Consider the following 24,874-nt stretch of genomic DNA (forward strand, 5'->3'; position numbering starts at 1 on the left):
CCCGAACCAGATGCAGTAGCTCACCCTGTTCCAAGAGAAGCCTCTCGGCCTGCAAGATTTGGCCGTTTATAAAGGGCCGGTGTGCTAGTAGTTGGGAGGTTCCAAGGACAGTTGCGTAATGGGACCCCAGAGGTATATGGCTCCCAAGGATGCATTCCGTGTGCTTACCAGGAGGAGACGTTCCGGATGTGAAACGGTTGCTTCCGGATGCCATGAGGACCACAGGGTAAAGCCAACTGCAGCTGGTGGAACATGTCGGTACCAACGATGTGTGTCGCTTTGAGTCAGAGGAGATTCTCTATGGTTTTGGGCGGATAGCTGAAGTGGTAAAGACGGCCAGTCTCGGGAAAGTGTAGAAAGGGCTTCAGATTCAAAGGGTGCGGACGAACCCAGGAAGACATAGCAACAACTGATGTTGCAGTCGTATACTGTTGTATGTACAGAAAGAACCAGCGCGCCAAGGGTTAACAGAAAGCAGTGAAACGCAATTAGTTATACGTACTGAAAGCTGGCTAAAGCCAGAAACAACTTCAGCCGAAATTTTTACTAGGGACATAAGTGTTTAGAAAGGATAGATTAAGCGTACTTCATTCAAACCGTGCGCGGTGTGGTAGAGCAACCAGCGGCGATAGTACGAAAGAACAAACAGACCTTGTTGCAAAACCGGGATTTTTTAAATTTAATTTACCCTCCAATGACGCGCTTCGCCTTATACAAGGCATCTTCAGATTCTAGCCAATCTAAAGATGCCTAGTATAAGGCGAAACACGTCATTGAGTGGTAAATAAAATGAAAAATCCAGTTTTGCAACCAAGACTGTTATTTCATACAAATTAAATGTTGTTGGTGGCGGCGTCTTTATTGCTGTTAAAGTAGTTTATCTTGTAGCGAAATTAAAGTAGATAATTCCTGCGATTTTGTATGGGCAGAGGCTATACTTGATAACCAGAATAAACTGATAATTGCCGGCCGGTGTGGCCGAGCGGTTCTAGGCGCTTCAGTCTCGAACCGCGCGACCGCTACGGTCGCAGGTTCGAATCCTGCCTCGGCCATGGCTGTGTGTGATGTCCTTAGGTTAGTTGGGTTTAAGTAGTTCAAAGTTCTAGGGGATTGATGACCCCAGATGTTAAGTCCCATAGTGCTCAGAACCATTTGAACCAAATTGATAATTGTTTCCTTTTACCGACCTCCCGACTCAGATGACACAGTTGCTGAACAATTAGCTATAATCACAAATTGGTACCTCACTCATACAAGTATAATTGGTGGTGACTTCAATATATCCTCGATTTGTGGGTGAAAATAGGGTTCCAGAGGCGGTGCTAAGTATAAAACATCGTCAGAAATTGTACTAATTGCTTTCTCCGAAAAATATCTTGAGCAATGACCTTGTTTATAAATAACTTTCTTGCATCCAGTAACGATTTTCTTTTATTTGTACTTTGCACGGCGTGTTTCGGGCAATGATTCCAGTTTTCAAGTGCGTTTTTCTTTGTGTACTATGCTATTTCTTTGTAATGTTTTTTTTTCATGTGTAAGGTTCTGCTTTGTTCTCTTGACTTCACTGCAATATAAGAAAAAAGGCGCAATTTTTAATTAGTTATCGATCTTTACGTATACTTAGTGGCGAAATTTGGAACGAACTTATACTTACAGTTTTCTTATGGTCCATTTGTGTAGATACATGTTAAATACAACACACAGTTTTCCTCAAAAATAACTTATAAAAACAAACTGTTGCAAAGATGTTTTTAGAGATAATTGACGGAGATAATGTTACAAGTCATCAACAGAGTATGATATGCTTTTGTACAGAGTGTATTTATATTAACAATCTGAATCATAATTTACTTAAATCTATTTTACAGTTATGCTTATTTTTGTGTGCTATTATTTTTATTTAGGTGTATTGTCGAAGCATCTGATGGAATTCACTGATACACTTTCAAGTTCTTAGTTTGATATTTTATCCCCATATTTTCTGTGACTTGAATATATCTCATCCAAAGTTAATCAGCCGGTACTTTCGCGAAACAGTCTCTCAAATACTCGTCAATGGTACCCAACTACCATACCAAAAAACAGTAAAAGACCTTGGAATAATCTTGGATGAACACCTAAACTGGGAAGAACAGTCACAGCTTGCCGGAAATCGCTCTCCTCCGTACATGCAATTCAAAAATTTAGAAAAATATTTCCAACCCATGTTAAACAAAAATTAGTCCAAACACTAGTCTTGCCTAATCTTTACTACTGTGATGTAGTTCAACACGGCACAAATAGTGAAAATTCTAGATGCCTCGAGCTGGTCATGAATGCTTGCGTTAGATACGTGTGCAATATTCGGTTGTATGATCATATCAATCCTTCATACTCCCAGCTAGGGTGGATACGCCCACATAAGGCACGCGATCTCCACACGATGTGCTTACTTCATCGATTTCTTAGCAACTGGTGACCCCAATACTTATCTTCTCACATTAAACACCTATCATCATTCCACAACCGCAATACCACATCGGATACGTCTAGCATCTTGGATGTACCTTTACATAACACAAAATCTTTCTCAGTGTCATTCTCCATCTCAGCCATACGACTATGGAACGCGCTCCCCTGTGATCTGCGTCTTATCCAGAACCACTCAACATTCAAGAGGGAACTCAAAACTTACATATTAGGGACGGTATAGCCACCATTGTTGTGCCCCTCTCATCTCTTTCTTTCTCCTCTCCATCACAGCTTCGAATTTTACCATTCTATTTCTCTTCCTCTAACCTATCTACCTCTTCTATATCTCTTTCACCCCATTCTATCGTCTTATGTCTCTGCTCGATGAGAATAACTCACAAGCTGCAAGAACATAACGAGATAATTCCCAACTAACAATAGGACTGACATTCATAAAAGAAAAGTATGTTTGCTTTCATATACATAGTCATTACTATTATTATTATTATTATTATTATTCTTGATTGTTGTAATTATTTTTTATTGTTATAATTAACATTGTACTACTGTTATAATCTCTATTTTTTTCCTTTAACATCAATACTGTATAATACGTTATATGTCCTTAATGTTCTGTAGAAACTGTAACTCGTTCAATCTGAGTATGCCTGGTTAGGTGTAAGAGAGGGCCTGAAGGCCCTAATCTTGCCAGGTAAAATAAATGCATAAACAAATAAATAAATAAATATATCTCCAGTTCTTATAACAGATTTTATATGTTGCGGTAAAGTCAACAGAACAAAGCAGAACTTCACATATCAAAAATATTACGTAATAATAGGATAGGACACCGAGAAAAACGCACTTGAAAATGGAAATCATTTCCAGAAACGCGTCGTGCAAAATATTTATAAAAGAAAATCGTGACTCGTAGTAGAAAAGTTATTTGTAAACAGACTCGTTGTTTTCGTAGTCGTAGGCCTTTACAAACCGTTCACAGCGCATCAAATCAGATAGTTTGAACAATTAGTTCAGGAGCTCTGGCCAGGTGTAAATGATTGCGAAAATACACTTTACCTTTTAGCAACAAATAATACTGAGCATCAAGGTGGATACAGGGATTAGTGACCATAAAATCGTTGTAATGACACTGACCAACTCGATATCCAAGTCTACCAAAAGCAAACAAATTAAAAAAAAAACACAAAAGGCAGATAAAAATTCTCTTGGCGACTTCCTAAGAGGCAGACTCAACTCCTTCCCAACTAACTATGTATTCATGGAACTGATGTGGCTTAAATTCAAAGAAAAACAGTAGTATTTGAGGCAATTCACAGATTTATACCAAATAAATTACTAGAAGATGTTGCTGACCCCCATGGTACAAAAAATAGGTCAGAACACTGTTGCAGGAGCAACAAAAAAGAGTGCCAAATTTTAAAAAAAAGTCTCCAAGATTGGCGGTATTTTACTGAAGCTCGAAATTTAGCACTAACTTCAGTGCGACATACTTTTAATAGTTTCCACGACGAAACTCTGTCTCGAAATGTCTTAGAAGAACCAAAGAGATTTTTGTCATGTGTGAAGTACACCATCTGCAAGACGGAATGGTTACTTTCAGCGATGACAATGGAGATATCACTGATGACAGTGTCACTAAAGCAGAGTGACTAAACATAGTTTTGCGAAACTTATTCACCAAAGAAGATGAAGTAAATATTCCTGAATTTGAATTGCGAGCAACTACCGGCATGAGGAACTTAGAGGTAGCTATCCATGGTGTAGCGCAGCAGCTTAAAGCACTTAAAAAGGCGAGTCTTCCGGTCCAGATAGCATACTAGTGAGGTTCCGTTCAGAGTATGCTGATACAATAGCCCCATAGTTAGCTTGTCGAAAGATCTGGATCAAAAGACTGGAAAGTGACACCAGTACTCAAGAAAGGAAATATGAGTAATCCGCTGAATTACAGGCCCATATCACTAACAGCGGTTTGTGGTAGGATTCTGGAACAAATACTGTGTTCGAACGTAGTAAAGTACGTCGAAGGCAACGCTCTGTTGACCCATAGCACGGAGTCAGAAAATATCATTCTTGTGAAACACAACTAGCTCTTTATTCGCACGAAATAATGAACGCTGTCGACAGAGGATCTCAAATTGATTCCACATTTTTAGGTATCCACAGCGTTTTGACACCGTTCCTCACAAGAGATTTCTAATCAGATTGCGTGCCTATGGAGTATCACTTCAGTTGTGCGACTGCATCCGTGATTTCCTCTCAGAAACGTCACAGTGCTTAGTAATCGACGGAAAATCACCGACTAAAGGAGAAGCAACAACTGCCATTCCCCAAGGAGGTATTATAGGCCCTCTGCTGTTCCTAATCTACATAAATAATTTAGGAGATTATCTGAGCACCCCCTTAAATTGTTTGCAAAGTTATCAGAAGATGAAAAGTAAAGTTATCAGAAGAGTGAAAATCAATTGCAGTATGACACGATATCTGAATGGTGCGAAAAGTGACAATTGTCCATCAATAAAGAAAAGTGTGACGTCATCCACAGAATACAAAAACAGATCTGTTAAATTTGGATTACACGATAAATCACATAAATTTAAAGGCTGTCAATTGGACTAAATACGTAGAACTTACAATTATGAATAACTTAAACTGGAACGATGAGACAGATAATCTTGTGGGGGAAGGCAAACCAAAGACTATGTTTTATTGGCGGAACACTTGGAGGATGCAACAGGTTTTCAAAGAGAATGCCTACACGACGCTCGTTCGTCCTCTTGGGGTATTGCTGTGCTGTACGGGATACTTACCAGATAGGATTGTCGAATGACATCAGAGAAGTTCAAAGAAGAGCAGCTTGTTTTGTATTACCGCGAAATAGGTGGGGGGGGGGGGAGGGGGAGGAGGGTCGCGGATATGAGAAGCGAGTCGGGAAGTCAGCCATTAAAACAAAGGCGACTTTCATTGAGACGTGATCTTCTTATGAAATTTCGTTCACCAATTTTCTCCTCTGAATCTGAGAATATTTTACTGTCGCAACCTACATAGGGAGAAATGATCATCATAAAAAAGTAAAGTGTTCATTTTTCCCACGCGCTTTTAGAGGGTGAGAAATAGTGTGAAAGTGGTGCGATGAACCTTCTGCCAGGCACTTTAACTGCAGGGTGATCATATAGCTGGAGATGTAGTTGTCAAAAACACTGGTAAAGGAATGGAACGCCGTAACGCGAGAACTCCTTACCAAACTTTGGCCGGCATGGGAGCACGTTGCATGGCAAACACTACCGTCCTATTAAAACCATGTCCCTTTTTTAATGTCCATAAAACCGTCATGAAACGCAGTGACTTCAGTGTAATAGTGAATAAAGGTGTCATTGTGTTCTTCTCGTTGTGTATTTCTTTTAGTTGCCTGGTGCAGGAGCAGTTTCACAGAGTTGTGTAACTTAGCAGTGACACATTACACGAAATTTACTTTCGTCCTTCAGCTTTGCACAGCAGCGTATTTTTAGTAGTTCATTTCTTACTTTTCTCTTCTCTTTCCACTGTTTGTAACATTTTTCGATTGCGCTAAATTTCAAATGCTTCCAGTTTCTTCTAGTCGTAATTTCCAATGGTCCACTGCTCTCTTTGATACATTACTGTGCTCCAGACGTACACTTTCCTCACCTACGTATCAGTAGAGCTCATTTACAGAAGAAAGGTTGCCCAGCCTGTCCCGATCTAATTGTGATACGTTCATTGCTTCGGCCATCCTATGCTTTCGTGCTTGTTAGATACGAGAATTCTTCCACTACAGCGTCTTCTCAGTTTGGATGTTAGGTAAATCATGAATCTCTCTTCTACCACTCTCCATCACCTTCGTCTTTACTATATTTAGCCTTAAGCAGTGTGTTGTGCTAATATGAGAAAGGGTCGGCGGAAAAAAGTCCTAACCCTCAATTTAGTAAAGATTAGATTGATCGCATTGTCTATTTTGTGTTTCCGAACGCACTGCGTGCTGGTAACAAGTAGTTCATCTGTATCGCTAGAAAATACTGTCTACTATATAAATTGCTTTGTCCTATTTTATTTATGTTCTTATTTTTGAATTTATTCTTCCGCCTACGCCTTAACATCGTTCCTTACATCACGTCTTCTTACAACTGGCCAGACCGACTATGCCGTCTATGAACCTTAATACTGGATTCCGTTCTCTGTACTTTCATTCCTCTTCCCAAGTTTTGTTCCACTTTCTTCGTTGCTTCTTCGACGTACAAGTTACGCGACCATGCCATAGACTTTCCTGACATTAACTTACCTTTGTTAACCTTTCATAACGCGCTCATGGGTTTTGTAGATAGTTGGTCTGCCTTGCCAGTTAGCTCCAGTCGTCTTCGGAATAGTATTCTTGTGCTCGTCAGTACGAAGACTGCTTTGATGTAACTCTCCACGCTAGTTAGTCCTGTACAGTGCTTTTCAACAATAAATACGAGTAAGCACTGCAACCTATTTCCATTTGAACATGCTTACTGTATTCAGCCTAGATCTACATCCACATGGATACTCTGCAAACACATTTAAGTGCTGGCAGAGGGTTCATCGAACCACCGTCACACTAATTCTCTATTATTCCAATCCCATACAGCGCGCAGAAAAAACGAACTCCTATGTCTTTCCGTGCGAACTCTGATTTCCCTTATTATAATGATCGTTTCTCCCTATGTAGGTCGGCGTCAACAAAATATTCGCACATTCTGAGGACAAAGTTGGTGATTGCCGCAACGAAAAACGCCTTTGTTTTAATGATGTCCAGCCCAAATACTGTATCATTTCGTAACACTCTCTCCCCTATTTCGCTATAATACAAAACGTGCTGCCCTTCTTTTAACTTTTTCGATGTACTCCGTCAGTCCTATCTGGTAAGGATGCCACACCGCGCAGCAATATTCTAAAAGAGAACGGACAAGCGTTGTGTAGGCAGTCTCGTTAATACATCTGTTAGATTTCTTAAATGGCGTGCCAATGAAACGCAGTCTTTGGTTAGCCTTCCCCACAACATTTTCTGTGTGTTTCTTCCAATTTAAGTTGTTCATAATTGTAATTCCTACGTATTTAGTTGAATTTACGGCCTTTAGATTTGACTGATTTATCCTGCAATCGAAGTTTAACCGATTTCTTTTAGCACTCATGTGGATGACCTCTCACTTTTCGGTATTTAGTGTCAATTGCAAATTTTTGCACCATACGGATATCTTTTCCAAATCGTTTTGCATTTTGTTTTGATGTTCTGATGATATTACTAGTTGACAAACGACGGCTTCATCTGCAAACTAACTAAGACGGCTGCTCACTCCTACAGTTTAACCTCCTACTGTTTTTTCCCATTACCAAAAGGACGATTGCGTGATGCTTCAGGATGTGTTCTATCAAGCGACCCATTTTTCTAATCAAGTTGTACCATAAATTGCTTTTTCACTTAGTTACTCGATCTACAAACACCTAATCTTCAGCATTCATCTATAGAAAGCACCCCATTTCAAAAGATTCTATCTTGTTGTCTGAACTGCTTATCGTCCACGTTTCACTTTCGTAAGACGCTACACACCAGACAAATACCTTCCGAAAAATCTTCATAGTATCTCAATTTATATTACGTGTAGATGTAAACGATTTCCTCTTCTTCAGAAATACTTTCCGTGCTGTAGTCAGTCTGCATTATATATTCTCTTTACTTCGACCGTCATCAGTTATTTTGGTGCCCAAACATCAAAACTCACTAAATACTTTTACTTTCCAATTTGGTTTGCTAACTGCCTCAGCATCGTTCAGTTTAATTCGACTGCATTCCGGTACGCGTGTTTTACTTCTGTTCGCTGTTTATCTTATAACCTCTTTTCATTTAGATTAACTGCTCTCCCAAGTCCTTTACTGTCTCTGATAGAATTACAACGTCATTGGCAAACCTCAGAGTTTTTATTTCTTCTCATTTAACTTCTATTCACTTTCCTAATTTTTCCTGGTTTTCCTTTATCGCTTGGTCAGTGTACAGATGAAACAACACCGAGGATAGCCTACAACCTCGTCTAACCCCTTTCTGAATAACAGCTTCCTTTGCTTGTCTTGAGAACCTCATAACTGCAATATTATGTCTGAACAAGTTGTAAATTACATTTCGCTCCCAATATTTTATCCTTGAAACCTTCAGTTTTAAAAGAGTGTAGTCCAGTCAACAGCGTCAAAAGCTTCCTCTGAATGTACAGATGACATAAACGTAGGTTTGCCATTCTTCAACCCAAAAAAGTATTAGGCTGAGTTCTGCCTCACCTCTTCCTACATTTTTCCGGAACCCAAGTTGTTCTTTCCCGTGTTCTGCGTCTTCTAGTCTCCATTGTTCTGTAAATACACTAGAGGTAGGACGTTCATATTCACAGGACTTGCACATTAACATTTGAACCACGTCGGCCTGTGTGTTCAAGGTCAACATCGATATCTCGGCGCAACACCACCTACCGATAAAATGTGCTTACGGCTCTCGTTGTCGCTGTAAACTGAAGGTAATGGAACAGTGTGACTGGAGCAGACGTGCAGGATGTCTCACAGACGTATGCGCGAACAGTTGCATCAAATCAGCGATTTTGAAATAAGGTGTACTATTGACGTGAGAGAATTTGATGCATCCATCAGGAAAATTGCTGCTCTTGTGGGACAAGACATACAGCGCCAACTCAAGGCCTTATACTGTGGAGTGCTATTGGGTACAACCACGAATCACAGTTGGTGCGTGTCCAGGGCACTGTGACCAGTGTGACCTACGTCAATGGCATCCTGTGACCAGTAGCCATACCCTTTTTGCACAACATCCCAGACGCCATTTTTCAACACGACAATTCACGACCAAATGTTGCTTCACGAACAAGAGCCTTCTTGGTGTCACAGGATGTCATCCTTTTGCCCTGTCCCGCCATATCACCAATTTGTCGCCAACCGAAAATGTGTGGACAATCATGAAACGACGGGTGCAGCGCAGTGACCTATTGACAACCATCACAGATGAACTTTGGATCCAGTTGAAGGCAGCATGGTGGGCATTATACGCGTTGATGCCATCATGCATGGAACAAGTTGTCAATGCCTATGGTGGACCCTGTGCTATCTAGCGAACAGGACACATGGTGAACTGGGGTGACTGAAATACTAATCATTTCTGCAGGACATATTACTGTACGTGTCCTGTGAATGTGGACGTCCAATATCTAATCGTTCAAAGTGTTCCGGTTTTTTTTTAACATGAGTGCAGTTTGTATAAGTATTTTTAACCATGACTTACAGGGGAACCTCCCCATCGCACCCCCCTCAGATTTAGTTATAAGTTAGCACAGTGGATAGGCCTTGAAAAACTGAACACAGATCAATCGAGAAAACAGGATAAGTTGTGTGAACTATGAAAAAAATAAGCAAAATATACAAACTGAGTAGTCCATGTGCAAGATAGGCAACATCAAGGAGCGCTGTGGTCCCGTGGTTAGCGTGAGAACCTGCCGAACGAGAGGCCATCGGTTCAAGTCTTCCCTCGAGTAAAAAGTTAAAATTTTTTTTTCAGACGTAATCAAAGTTCAGGCACTCACACATAATAAACTTCCAGGACATGTTCAGATTTGCTTGGACATATGGAGGATTTGACGGTTTACACACGGAAAAATTTGAAAACGAAAAAAACATACGTTTTGATAGAGCACAGGGAAAACTGTGCGACTGTGAAACTGTTGCATTCATTTGTTGCAGTTTATGTGACAAACTCTTATGTTTTCATCACTTTTTTGGGAGTGATTATCACATCCACAAGAAAACCTAAATCGGGCAAGGTAGAAGAATCTTTTTACCCATTCGCCAAGTGTACAAGTTAGGTGGGTCGACAATATATTCCTGTCATGCCGTCACCAGTGTCGTATAGAATATATCAGACGTGTTTTCCTGTGGAGGAATCGGTTGACCTATGACTTTACCATCAAATGTTTTCGGTTCCCATTGGTGAGCCACGTCCTTTCGTCTGCTAATCGCATGGTTTTGCGGTGCGGTTGCAAAAAACAGACACTAAACTTATTACAGTGAACACAGACGTCAATGAACGAACGGACAGATCATAACTTGGCGAAAAAAAAAAGAAAATAAACTTTTCACTCGAGGGAAGACTTGAACCAAGAACCTCTCGTTCCGCAGCTGCTCACGCTAACCACAGGACCACGTCGCCCCTGAGTTCACATTAACCTTGATGTTGCCTATCTTGCGCATGGACTACTCAGTTTGCATATTTTTCTTATTTTTTTCATAGTTCCACACAACTTCTTCCTGTTTTCTCGTTTGATCTGTGTTCAGTTCTTCAAGGCCTATCCACTGTGCCAACTTATAACTAAATCTGAGGGGGGTGCGATGGGGAGGTTCCCTTGTTAGTAAACTGTCAGTTCGATAATGTTCTCTTCGCAACTCTCAACAACCTCTGTAAAATTAATCCAGGTTCCATCTCCTTACTGCCATACCTTTTCGCAATTTCTTCACCTTTAATTTGCCATTCAAACCCAATAAACTATGGTCAAAGTTCACATCTGCTTCTGTAAATGTCTTTCACTTTCAAGTCTGATTTCGAAATCGTTATCTTGCCATTATATCACAAATGTGAACCCTGCCAGTGTTTTCAGGTCTATACAACGTACAAGAATACAGTCTTCTTTCCTGACTTTTAAATCGAGTATTAACAATGACATAATTTTGCTCTGTACAAATTTCTTTCAGGCAGCTTCTCTTTTCATTCTTTTCCTCCAGTCCAAGTTTTCCTATTTTTTCTTCTCTTCCTTTTCCTAGTATTGGATTCCAGTACTACACTACAATTAAATTTGCATCTCCTTTAAAGATCCGAATAATTTGTTTTATCGTACCATACATTCTGTCGATCGCTATATGATCTACGGAACTGATGGGCATATAAAGTTCTGCTGTGGTCAGTTTTGGCTTCTCGTCTATCTTTGCTACGATAATGCATTAGCTCTGCTGTTCATAGTATCTTACTTGGATTTCTATTTTCTTATTTATTTGACCTAATCCTATGCTAACCTGAGCAGAAGTCCTGTTCTTCCTGCCGCTGCACTTCGCCGTTTCCCACTATACCTAACTTCATCCCACCCATTTCCTCCTTACATTTTCGAACCTACCTACCTGATTAAGGGACCTAACATTCCACCCTCCAACACGTAGACTGCTAATTTTGTATTTCTTGATAACATCTTCCAGAACTGTCCACGTCTGGAGATCCGAATTGGGCACTATTTTACCCCCTGAATATTTTACCCACGAGCATGCTATCAGCATTAAGCCATACCGTAGAATGGTATACCTCAGGAAAAGTAACGACTGTAGTTACCCCTTGCTTTCATCCGTTAGCAATACGGCCCTGTTAGCCAATGTTATAAGGCCGTGTATCAGTCAGTAATCCAGGCTGTGGCCCCTGCAACGTTTGAAAAGGCTGCTGCCCCTCTTCAGGAACCAGAGGTTTGTTTAGCCTCTCCATAGAAACCACTCCGTTACGGCCGGCCGTTGTGGCCGAGCGGTTCTAGGCGCTTCAGTCTGGAACCGCGCGACCGCTACGGTCGCAGGTTCGAATCCTGCCTCGGGCTTGGATGTGTATGATGTCCTTAGGTTTAAGTAGTTCTAAGTTCTAGGGGACTGATGACCTCAGATGTTAAGTCCCATAGTGCTCAGAACCATTTTTGAATTCCGTGGCGGTATTGTATCGTTGAGGCGCGCAAGCCACCGCAACTCTGCGAGGCCCGTGAGGGGTCTGTAAATCTTCAAAAGCCTTTCTTTGAACTATCTTCTAGGATAAGTCATAGGGCGAATATCCTTTCGTACTTCTGCAATTCTCCGGAACCATAACTGATCTTCTCCGAGTTCGACTTCAACCAGTTTTTCCGTTCTTTTGCCAATAAATAATCTCAGTAATTTGCAAATGTAACTTTACTAAACTGATGATTCCGTAATATTCACACCTGTCAGCAGTTGCTTTCTTTGGAATTTGAATTGGGTATTATATTCTTCTTAAAGCCTTGTTTCACCTTCCATTGTCGAGGGCTTACTCTGGACCCACTGATGGAAGGAAGGCATCATGATTTTTGTTAAGCCTGCTTTCCATTAATAAGCGCAATGTCATAATTGCCCCTCCTGCACCTTTTTTCCTCTTGCGAAGTAACTACCTTCTTCAAGTACGTCTTCAGTTATTCCTTCCATTCTTCTGTATAATTTGTGGTCGACAGTTGATTAGCAGGCTCTAATCGTCCAATGACTTTTAGATCGACACGTGCTTTCTTTTTATGGGCATGATAATGCTTTTCTGGAAATCTGATGGTAATTCACCCGTCTCATATTTTTTATTTGCACCACCTTACACACCTACGTTACGTAGAATCATTTTTCCCGAGGACATTAATGCGGTGTATTGGAAATTGTGATTATTAGATGCTTAAAAACACTGAGCGCGTCTAACTGCTTTATCTTTCTTGTAAGAGTGCGTTGCTGTTTCAAGGGTCGTACTGGACTGGTAAACATTGTAGATACGTGAGGTTGGCGCCGACGAGCACAGTGCGTGCTATTAACTGGATTTGAGCGCCATGGGCTTGAGTGAAACTGCATGATACACTGGACGGGAAGCGTCAGGCTTGAATCACTGTTGATGCCGCTGGCCTAGGAAGGAAAAAAAGCTCTTCGTCCTGGTTTCCGCTGTCAGAGGTGCACACGTTAATAGCTGGATTGACGCATCATATGAGCAGCTAACACTGATCGCGTTTTGACCTCCCCTCAAATTGTGACCCGTGTTACACTAAATATTCCAAACATAAGGAAATAATTTGACATCTCGGCTACAAGAAAGAATGCTGCTCGTAAGGCCGGCCGGAGTGGCCGAGCGGTTCTAGACGCTACAGTGTGGAACCGCGCGACCGCTACGGTCACAGGTTCGAATCCTGCCTCGGGCATGGATGTGTGTGATGTCCTCAGTAGTCCCATAGTGCTCAGAGCCATTTGAACCATTTGCTCGTAAGGGTACTCACATATCCTTTTCCGAGGAGCTCCCACAAACCCCACACCCAGACACACTGCTCACACCGACAGCATAATGGGATGAATGCCTGCAACAACGGCTTGCAACCCCCCTGCGGGTCCGGGGTAAGAATAGGCCCGAGGTATTCCTGCCTGTCGTAAGAGGCGACTAAAAGGAGTTTCAACCGTTTCGGCCTTCCATGTGATGGTCCCCCTTGGGGTTTGACCTCCATTTTTCAAAATTCTACAGAAGTACGAGCCTTTTGGGGAAGGACGCCTTACGTGGTGTATCACTGGTCCTCTGTGCACTAAGACCTTGGCACTCAGCATTGTAACGGCGTTGTAACCATACCCACTATTCCTCAAATTGGGCCTAAACGCCTGATGGGTTGTACAAGTTACGCCCATAGTGCGTCCTCATCTGCACCTATGATCATGATGGACTTTCCATGGCACCAGAAATCCAGCACGGTAGCCAGCCCGTTGTTTCGGGGTCGTCATGTACCCTCTAGGTTGTAGCCCCCTGACAACACAAGGATCGTACTGCCGATACCTGAGCTGCACCCTCCCCACGTCGACCAAGGAGTAGGTGCTCGTCTCCTTGGGGCATCAGGACTCCTGGCAACGGTCATCCTGCCAGGTGGCCCTTGCTGAGGCTGGGTGGCGCCCGTGGGGAGAGCCCCTGGTCGGAGTGGGTGGTATCGGGGCGGACGTTTCGCAGATGAAACGTCAACACGTATCAGGTCGCTCTGCGGCCGAGTCTTTCAAAAGAAAAGGTACCGTTTCTAGTTCTGGTTCTCCTGCCCTTTCCCCCTTGGCCACTCCCTGGGAGGAGGGACAGACCCGCCGGCTTGGGGCGAAGTACTTCCTCCGCTATTTGGTCTGTTCTCGAACTGATGGGGGGACGTTCGCCACCTCCAAGCCCATGTTCTTTGTTGAGCACATTGAGGACATCTTCGGGGAAATCGAGGCTCTCAGCAAGATGCGTTCAGGGTCCGTTCTTATCAAGACCACCTCCGCCACACAGTCGGCGGCGCTCCAGGCGTGCGACCGCCTAGGGGACATCCCAGTGTCCATTGTCCCGCATCTGGCACTAAATAGGACGCAGGGGGTTATTTTTCATCGTGACCTCCTGCTACAATCTGATGAGGAGCTCAGGGCCAACCTGGAGCGCCGAGGCGTGCATTTCGTCCGGCGAGTCCAGCGCGGCCCCAAAGACCGTCGCATCTACACTGGGGCCTTTATCCTCGCCTTCGAGGGGGACATTCTCCCGGAGAAGGTTGATGTGCTACCGGTGCGACGTGCGACCTTATGTCCCGCCTCCTATGCGATGTTTTCGGTGTTTGCGCTTTGGGCACATGTCGTCACGGTGTGAGGCTGAGCCCCTCTGTGGCGATTGTGGACGTCCTCTTCGTGAGGAACATACATGCACCCCACCATCTCGGTGCATTAATTGTCCTGGCATCCACTCGCCTAGATCCTCAGACTGCCCCACCTATCAGAAGGAGAAGAAGATACAAGAACTCAAAACTTTGGATTGGCTCTCTTATTCTGAGGCCAGGAAGAAGTATGACCGCCTCCATCCCGTGCCGTTGACCACTTCGTTTGCCTCAGTTGTGTCCACTCCTTCTGCGGTATCCTCACCCCTATCCTGTCCCTCCTCCGCCCATCAGGGGGCTCTGCCTCCGCCTCCCAAATCCCTCCCTTCCAAATCCTCCTCCCCCGTGGCCCCCGCCCCCTCTGCCCCAGGGGCCACCCTTCCTCCTCCTCCTCTCCCCCCGCCACCTGAGAAGCGATCCTCTTCTCAGGCGTCCATCGGGGAAACGTTCCGGACCCCAGCTTCCGAGGTCCGGCGTTCCAAAACGGACCCCGCGCGTGAGGACCTCCTTCGGGTCGAGCCCACCATCCCTGTGCCTCCTCGGCCTTCCAAGAAGGCCTCCAAGAAGAAGTCTCTCTCCCCCTCTCCACCCCGGCGCGTTTCGTCTGACGCTCCATCCGTGAGTCGCTGCTCCCGGCCGTCCTCAGTTTCGCCGGGATGCTCTGCTGCCAGGCGCTCAGCTGGCCTCTCGTCGGCAAATGATGCTGCCCCTCCTACACAACCAGGGACAGCGGCCGCAGCTGGCGACGACTCGATGGAACCGGATCCGCCTCCCGCCGGTTGTAGCGTTGTTCCCTCGCAACCTGGCCTCCGCGGCTGTCGAGGTGACCAGCTCTTCCCCCATCTCGTTCCCCCAACTTTTTGACTAGCGATGGCCTTGTTACATTGGAACATAAGAGGTATTCGATCTAATCGGGAGGAATTACAACTGCTCCTCCGCATGCACTGTCCGCTCGTCCTTGGTCTCCAGGAAACCAAGTTGCGCCCGACTGACCGTATTGCCTTTACCCACTATACCTCGGAGCGGTATGACCTCACCCCTGTGGACGGTATCCCAGCTCATGGTGGGGTCATGTTGCTCGTTCGGGACGATGTCTATTACCATCCCATCCCATTGACCACCCCACTCCAAGCAATAGCTGTCCGTATTACTCTTTCTGCTTTTACTTTTCCAGTTTGTACCATCTACACTCCACCGTCATCTGCTGTTAGTCGGGCTGACATGATGCACCTGATCGTTCAGCTTCCCCCGCCGTTTTTATTGTTTGGCGACTTCAATGCCCATCATCCCCTTTGGGGCTCTCCTGCATCCTGTCAAAGAGGCTCACTCTTGGCGGATATATTCAACCATCTCAATCTTGTCTGCCTCAATACCGGCGCCCCGACTTTCCTCTCGGGCTCTACTCATACCTACTCCCACTTGGACCTCTCGATCTGTTCTACCACTCTTGCCCGTCGGTTCGAGTGGTATGTCCTTTCTGACACCTATTCGAGCGACCACTTCCCCTGTGTCGTTCGTCTCCTGCACCACACCCCATCCCCACGTCCTTCGAGCTGGAACATACCGAAAGCTGACTGGGGACTTTACTCCTCCCTGGCGACCTTTCCGGACCACGATTTTCTCAGTTGTGACAGTCAGGTCGAATACCTCACGGCTGTTATCATCGATGCTGCCGAACGTTCCATTCCTCGTACTACCTCTTCTTCACGTCGCGTTTCCGTCCCCTGGTGGAACGAGGCTTGTAGGGACGCTATCCGTGCTCGACGACGTGCTTTACGCACCTTTCGCCGCCATCCTACGTTGGCGAATTGTATTGAATATAAACGACTCCGAGCGCAATGCCGTAGAGTCATCAAAGACAGCAAAAAAGCTTGTTGGACCTCTTTCACCAGCTCCTTTAACAGTTTTACTCCCTCTTCCGTCGTTTGGGGTGGCCTGCGCCGGCTGTCGAGCATTAAGGCCCACTCCTCGGTACCTGGCCTGACCTCAGGTAATGAGGTCTTGTTGATCCTGTGGCTGTCTCCAACGCCTTTGGCCGCTTTTTCGCGGAGGTTTCAAGCTCCGCCCATTACCACCCTGCCTTCCTTCCCAGGAAAGAGGCAGAAGAGGCTCGGCGACCTCGCTGAATCTGGAAACTTATAATGCCCCCTTTACTATGCGGGAACTCGAACGTGCGCTTGCACTGTCCCGGTCCTCTGCTCCGGGGCCAGATGCCATTCACGTTCAGATGCTGGCACACCTTTCTCCGGCGGGCAAAAGCTTCCTTCTTCGTACCTACAATCGCGTCTGGACCGAAGGTCAGGTCCCCATGCGTTGGCGTGACGCCGTCGTTGTTCCTATACCCAAACCCGGGAAGGATAGACACCTTCCTTCTAGTTACCGCCCCATTTCTCTTACAAGCTGTGTCTGTAAGGTGATGGAGCCCATGGTTAATGCTCGGTTAGTCTGGATTCTTGAATCTCGACGGCTACTTACTAATGTCCAATGCGGCTTTCGTCGCCGCCGCTCCGCTGTTGACCACCTTGTGACCTTGTCGACATTCATCATGAACAACTTTTTGCGAAGGCGCCAAACGGTAGCCGTGTTCTTCGACTTGGAGAAGGCTTATGATACCTGTTGGAGAGGAGGTATCCTCCGCACTATGCACAGGTGGGGCCTACGCTGTCGCCTGCCCCTTTTTATTGATTCCTTTTTAACGGATCGAAAGTTTAGGGTACGTGTGGGTTCCGTATTGTCTGACGTCTTCCTCCAGGAGAACGGAGTGCCTCAGGGCTCTGTCTTGAGCGTAGCCCTTTTTGCCATCGCGATCAATCCAATTATGGATTGCATTCCACCTAATGTCTCAGGCTCTCTCTTTGTCGATGACTTCGCAATCTACTGCAGTGCCCAGAGAACATGCCTCCTGGAGCGCTGCCTTCAGCGTTGTCTAGACAGCCTCTACTCATGGAGCGTGGCAAATGGCTTCCGGTTCTCTGAAGAGAAGACGGTTTGTATCAACTTTTGGCGATATAAAGCGTTCCTTCCACCATCCTTACATCTCGGTCCCGTTGTTCTCCCATTCGTGGAAACAACTAAGTTTCTAGGGCTCACGTTGGACAGGAAACTGTGTTGGTCTCCACACGTCTCTTATTTGGCGGCCCGTTGTACACGTTCCCTTAATGTCCTCAGAGTTCTTAGCGGTTCATCTTGGGGAGCGGATCGCACTGTCCTGCTTCGCTTGTATCGGTCCATAGTCCGATCGAAGCTGGATTATGGGAGCTTCGTCTACTCGTCCGCTCGGCCATCCCTCTTACGCCGGCTCAACTCCATCCACCGGAGCCTTCTACACTAGTCCTGTCGAGAGTCTTTATGCTGAAGCTGCCGAATTACCATTGACCTACCGGCGCGACGTACTGCTGTGTCGGTTTGCCTGCCGGCTGTTGTCTATGCCCAATCACCCCTCTTACCAGTCCTTCTTCGACGATTCTCTCGACCGTCAGTACGGGTTGTATGTGTCTGCCCTGCTGCCCCCCGGAGTCCGCTTCCGTCGCCTGCTTCGACAAATGGATTTTGCCCTCCCTACCACCTTCAGAGAGGGCGAGAGCCCGACACCACCTTGGCTCCAGGCTCCGCTTCATATTTATCTCGACCTCAGCTCACTCCCGAAGGATGGTACTCCGGCTGCAGTGTATTGCTCACGGTTTGTCGAACTTCGTGCTCGACTTGCCGGTCACACCTTTATTCACACCGATGGCTCCAAAACTGACGATGGTGTTGGCTGTGCCTTTGTCGTCGGGGCCGCCACCTTTAAATACTGGCTCCTCGACCAATGTTCGAGCTTTACGGCCGAGCTTTTTGCTCTCCATCAGGCCGTTCAGTATGCCCGCCGCCACCGCCATTCATCGTATGTACTCTGCTCTGACTCACTCAGTGCTCTTCAGAGCCTTGGAGCTCCCTATCCGGTCCATCCCTTGATTCAACGGATACAGCAGTCCCTCCATTCTTTCGCTGATAATGGTTCTCCTGTCAGCTTTCTGTGGGTTCCCGGACATGTCAGAGTGCCTGGGAATGAGGCTGCTGATGCTGCAGCCAAGGCTGCAGTCCTCCTGCCTCGGCCAGCCTCCCATTGTGCCCCGTCATCTGACGTACGTGGGGATGTATGTAAGAGGCTTGTGTCGTTGTGGTGGGATGCTTGGTCATCCCTCCAAGGAAACAAGCTCCGGGCAGTAAAACCGCTCCCAACTGCTTGGACAACATCCTCACGAGCATCTAGGCGAGAGGAGGTCCTTCTGACCAGGTTGCGGATTGGGCATTGCCGGTTTAGCCACCGCTACCTGCTCTCCGGTGACCCAGCCCCGCAGTGCCCTTGTGGTCAGGCATTAACAGTGCGCCATGTTTTATTGTCGTGTCCCCATTTTAGTCAATTTCGTGTTGTCCTGTCCCTGCCATCTACTTTACCAGATGTTTTAGCTGATGACGCTCGAGTAGCTGCTCGTATTCTGCGTTTTATAACTTTGACTGGCTTGTCCAAAGACATCTAACCTTTTTACTTATTTTATCTGCATCTTTGTCAGGTCCTTCTGGTGTCCCCCCATCCCCTTGAGTTTTACTAGATTCCATGTGCTCTAACAACAGTGACTGGGCGCTAATGACCTCAGTAGTTGAGCGCCCTTAAACCCCACCAAAAAAAAAAAAAAAAGGCTTGCAATGATTTTCATCTTGCGGACTACTTAAGAAATATGGATATGTGAAGCGATTCACACCCAGTAAGGACGCTTTAACACACAGTCATTACTTGAAAGTCTCTTCGGGTTTGCCGCCGGATCCTAAAATCAACTTGACTCGATATTTCGGCGATCCAACTGGTCGCCATCTTCAGGAAATGCTGCGTCCGCTGATGAGTCCCGCTGAGAACTAACGCCAGGCTGCAAATCGACGTCCTATATAGGCTACCGTTCAGTACACGGCGCATGCGCCGACCATCGCGGTTGCTGCCCTCCAAGACAGTTTAAGTTTACGCCCGGAAACGTACGTAATCACATAGCCATTACGTTTCTACGACGGGCATAATTCGGATTTCTTGTTATAAGATGAGAAAACTAACTTTTTGAAATATTGACCACCAAAACCTGCAGTCTAGTGAATAGCAAAAGTTGCTGATCTTATATCCACAAGGGCCTTATTTGAGATTTCCAGTTCAGATTATATCACTGCACACATCCAGAAGCTACGCACGTTCTGGTGTACATGTTGCCTTTTCCCCATCCTCTAATATGGATGTAAAACCAGTGGGTGCACTGTGTCACGTCGGTCAGACAAATCACTTCTCTTGCTACAGAGATTCTGAATCCACGAGCGAAAACCGCCAGCGAGTGTCTCGTCGTATCAAAGCGCCTCAACCCACTGATGATCCGTAGAGCAGCTTGTGCATGACGGAAGTTCTGCCACCTAACTACAAGATCTATCAAAAAAGGGAGACACTGATTCCATTAAGACGAACTGATCAAGGTGTTGCCTGTAGATAACGTAACGATTACCGAAAATATTATCTGGCGCCTGCCCTATATTTGTGGAAGAAGTTGTAAGAACTTTTGCCCAAGAGATTCTGTGATACATTCCCATGTATAGCAACAGTGTTTAGATCTGCAGTAAACTAACTTACGTGCTAAAAATTTCAAAAGCTAAGAGCAATGGTGTTGGTGGAACGGGATGTAGAACATCAATGCAAGAAGAACCACGAACTTTGTGTCATTTGAAGATCTTAAGTTTCTTGTGTGTGAGGTAGCATTGGGCAGGGCCAACGCCTTAGATAATTCCAGATGTGATGATTACACGTCACAATAAATAACGGCCGTACTTTCACCTAGCAGACGCGGCAGAATGTAACACATTGTCTTACAGGTTTGCTACTTAACACAGAAATGGGCGTGTTCGAACGGGCACACCTGCTTAAATCTTTATCTACACGGCGCTCTCGTTATGTCCAAAAAAAATTACAAGGAGACTTCCGAAATACCACTGTATGAAGACAAGAGGGACTACGTTCGGACCTCGCTGGGCATACCTATTATTTTGTGCCAAGTCAAAAAAAACTCTCTCCTAGCATTATTTACTTCGGTTATCTGTCGCAACAGTCATTTCGTAAACTGTTAATTTAATAATGGTAGTATGATTAATAATAATTCGATAATCAAAAAACGTTCATTCGACTTCACAAGACTTTATCTTCTACGTGAATGAAGGTAACCAAAACCCTCAGTAGACCGCTCTCTTATAAATATAGACCAGAATCCGGTCTATCATAAAAGTTGAAGACAGGACATCTAAAAATCACATTCTTTTACTATAAAACATGGTTACTTGGGCATTTAGTTGGGCTATGAAGGACGAGCTTCTGCTTAATTTTAGACGATTCTGAATTCTACTTCACAAAACCAAAGCAAATATAGTAACATTACTTTGTTAGCTTTGTAGTAGACATTATTGTATGTAGTAAAGAGATTGGTATGCTGTCGAGATTCGTTGTGGGGCTAACAAAAGACTAGCGACGCGAAGTTTTCCGACTACAGTGCTGAAGATTAGTTGGGTAGACCGGATACCAAGTGTGTAGGTATTGAATCGAATGAGAGGAAAAAGAAATTTGTGCCACAACAAGATTAAAAGAAGTCATCAAGGAATTGTCGGTGAGGTCGTAGAGGGAAGTGTGGGGGTAAAACAGGTCCAGATGGATGTAGTTCGCGGTAATTAAGCTGAGATGAATAGGCCTGCACTGAGTAGTCCAACATGGAGAGCTGGATCAAACGAGTCTTTGGACTGAAGACCACCACGACGACGACGTGACTTCTGCTTATGAAGAACTAGGGGGTGTGTGTCACAAGCCGGCCGTAGTGGCCGAGCGGTTCTAGGCGCTACAGTCTGGAACCGCGTGACCGCTACGGTCGCAGATTCGAATCCTGCCTCGGGCATGGATGTGTGTGATGTCCTTAGGTTAGTTAGGTTTAAGTAGTTCTAAGTTCTAGGGGACTGACGACCTCAGATGTTAAGTCCCATAGTGCTCAGAGCCATTTGAACCATTTTTGTGTGTCACAAGGAAAGTTTACCAGTAGTACTGCTTCAGAGTTCGTGACTATCTGTGTTCTTGAAGCCTTAGTTTACGTCAAAATTATCATCTAAATTAGGATCGTGGGTTACTTTGGGCGACACTTTCGCTACAGATGGAGAGATTGCTTTACGTGAGCGTATAGTAATCAGATCGGATGCACTGTGTAGCCCCAACTTTTGCAGCATATAATTATGTTGTGATGCGCTCACAAAGAACAAAGCAGTCAGTCATCTAAGAAGCAATATAATTGACGCATACGCAAAATACTCCAAATTCCACTAATGAATTTTTACATGATATGTCCTCTATAGCTGCTGTGAACTTTCCATGGTAGAAACTTCAAGTACTTCAATACTGCTTGTTTTTACAAAAGTACTACGGGCAACAGATTCCTGATGAACCGACACAATTGAAGTATTTATGTTTTCGTTACCAGGAGAAACTGAAAAGTATGCTGCGGTGTGTAAGTAAACACCCATATGAAGAGCGGTCGACGCAAGAACGAATGCATGTGAACGTTTTATTGCCAGACCCATTTTGGCAAACTCGGCGGAGAAGACGCGTGAAAACCATTATCGATTTCCTGCAAAATATTGGAATGCAGAAACATTTAACTGTGGCTCGTTTTATGAACGACAGTTAATGCGCGTGCTGTGGCCTGTATGCTGAAGGAAGCAACTGCTCTACGCGTATTCTCTCCGCAGAATTACTAACGCAGTATAGATTTTCTAAATAAAGAAATAAGTAATGTAAAATCTACTTTCTTGATGTACTTGTCATATTATTGGTACGTTTAAGTGCATATTAGGATAATATAGTAGTCTAAGTGTATGATGTTCGGAAGTTAATTTCAGTTGAAATTATTTTTTCTGTTAAAATGTTTAATATTTTCGTGATATTCGTTATTTTCTTACATATTCATTTTCATTACATAGATATGCACGTATTTTGCGTGTTGATGTTACATAAAAATTCGGGCTTGAGTGATAACTGAATTGGACCTGTTGAAACGAAGATTGCGAAACGCATTTTATTGTTGTATTCCTTTTGGTTAGGTAAATCAAGCTATTATTATGAACAACACATACTATGATTAGAAGATTCATAGTCAAATATTTTACAGCGGAACGATGTACGCATACATAGCAACTTAGATGTGTTATCTTGCCTTTAATGCTTCATTACTATGGAGATTGTTTAATTTATCATGTTTTAATATGTGTAATTTACATTCCACGTTTTATGCGATTTTTATTTTTAGGTATCTTTTGCATTCTCACTCTTTTTTGTAGGAAATAAAAACCTATTCACGAAGGAAGCACTCGTAACACTTCTGGCCAAAATTTGCATCAGTTTAAAGCATAGCGTAGACCTTTCCTCTTAGTGTACGGCGGCACACCTACTTCAGTAAGCATGTTTGACAACCGCGCGCCAGGGATAAAGATCTGCCTATATTTTAAGGTTGCACCCTGTGTCGTACCTTAGCTATTATAGAGAAAAAAAATTGTAAATGTTTCTTAAATAACATTTTAACTATGTATTGCGATTTTTTTGATTGTTTTCAGGATTCCGTACCATAATAAGTAAAACCGGAACCCTTATAGAACCACTTCGTTGTCCCCTTGTAGAACCACTTCGTTGTCTGTCTGTTCATAACTCTTTTTCCCTGGAACTACGTGTTAAAATGAAATTTGTGTCAGAAAGTAAGATTTGTAATCCTTTGGCGGTGTGAAAAATTTAAGCTTCCAAATCAGTGCAGTCAAAAGATATGGCTATTTATGTCACATATTTTGATACTCGCAAACTGACTCGTAAAAACCTATGGGGTCCTTCCCGTTGACCCAGAGAAATGAACTTTGGCAAGAAGCAAGGTTTACAGTTCAAATAAAGAAAAAATTTGAAAATTGTTATTTTTATCATGGCAGCAACACCACCAACCGTTACGGAATTGTCTCGAATGGAAAACAGCCAACAGTTGCACTAATTATGTTTATTCTAAACATTGACCATGGTTTCTGCTATAATAATATAGCCTTCTTCAGAAGTCCTAAAAAGTGATCAAAATAACATCTAAACTAGTAGTACAATCTATGGAAAAACTTCTAAAATTACGTATGTGATAACATATTACTTACATAAGCCTTTAAAAATGAAAAACGTCTTAGCCCAGAGGCTGCGTCAAGATCAATAAAATAAAAAAACTTCAACAGACGTAAGCGTGTTCCGATCATAACTACATATGACACCGTATGTCCTCTGTGACTACATCTCTTATACTAGGCGCACAGTGATGTGCTACATGCTGCGCGCAATAGGTGGCGCTCCCCACATTGAGCTACAACGCGCCGTTTATCAGGACACTAGTTGATATCTACGATAAAATATTAATAACAAACCTACAAGTGCAACTGAAGGACCATATACTTATTAATACGACTGTCCAAAAGTTAAAATGCTGTTGCATACGATCATTAAAGTGGTCAAACATTAACAAATTCAAAGTTTGCATCACTATTTGAAGCATCAGCAGAAACCATGGTCAAGGTTTAGAATAAACATAATCAGTGCAACTGTGGGCTGTTTTTCATTCGTGAAAATTGTTAATTTATTTCCTGAATGAAGTTTGGAAGGTAGGAGTCCAGGTACTGGCAGAAGTAAAGCTGTGAGGACGGGCCGTGAGTCGTGCTTGGGTAGCTCAGTTGTTAGAGTACTTGCCCACGAAAGGCAAAGATCCCGAGTTCGAGTCTCGGTCCGACACGCAGTTTTAATCTGCCAGGAAATTTCTGTTAATTTGTTGTTATATCACATGAAAAAAATATTTTGTCATTTGCTACCCGACTGTCGATCTGTCCGTCTATTAGCTATCGATATCAGGCAAAAATCC

At 44.2% G+C, this 24,874-nt stretch overlaps 1 protein-coding gene across 8 annotated transcripts in view; it reads left to right on the forward strand.

The window, feature by feature from the left end:
• LOC124619437 (dystrobrevin beta) overlaps positions 1–24,874 on the forward strand; it is a 611,344-nt gene that overhangs the window by 461,279 nt on the left and 125,191 nt on the right. The window lies entirely within an intron of this gene.

The sequence above is a fragment of the Schistocerca americana genome, chromosome 6 (assembly GCF_021461395.2).
Source record: "Schistocerca americana isolate TAMUIC-IGC-003095 chromosome 6, iqSchAmer2.1, whole genome shotgun sequence".
NCBI classification, from domain to species: Eukaryota; Metazoa; Arthropoda; class Insecta; order Orthoptera; family Acrididae; genus Schistocerca; species Schistocerca americana.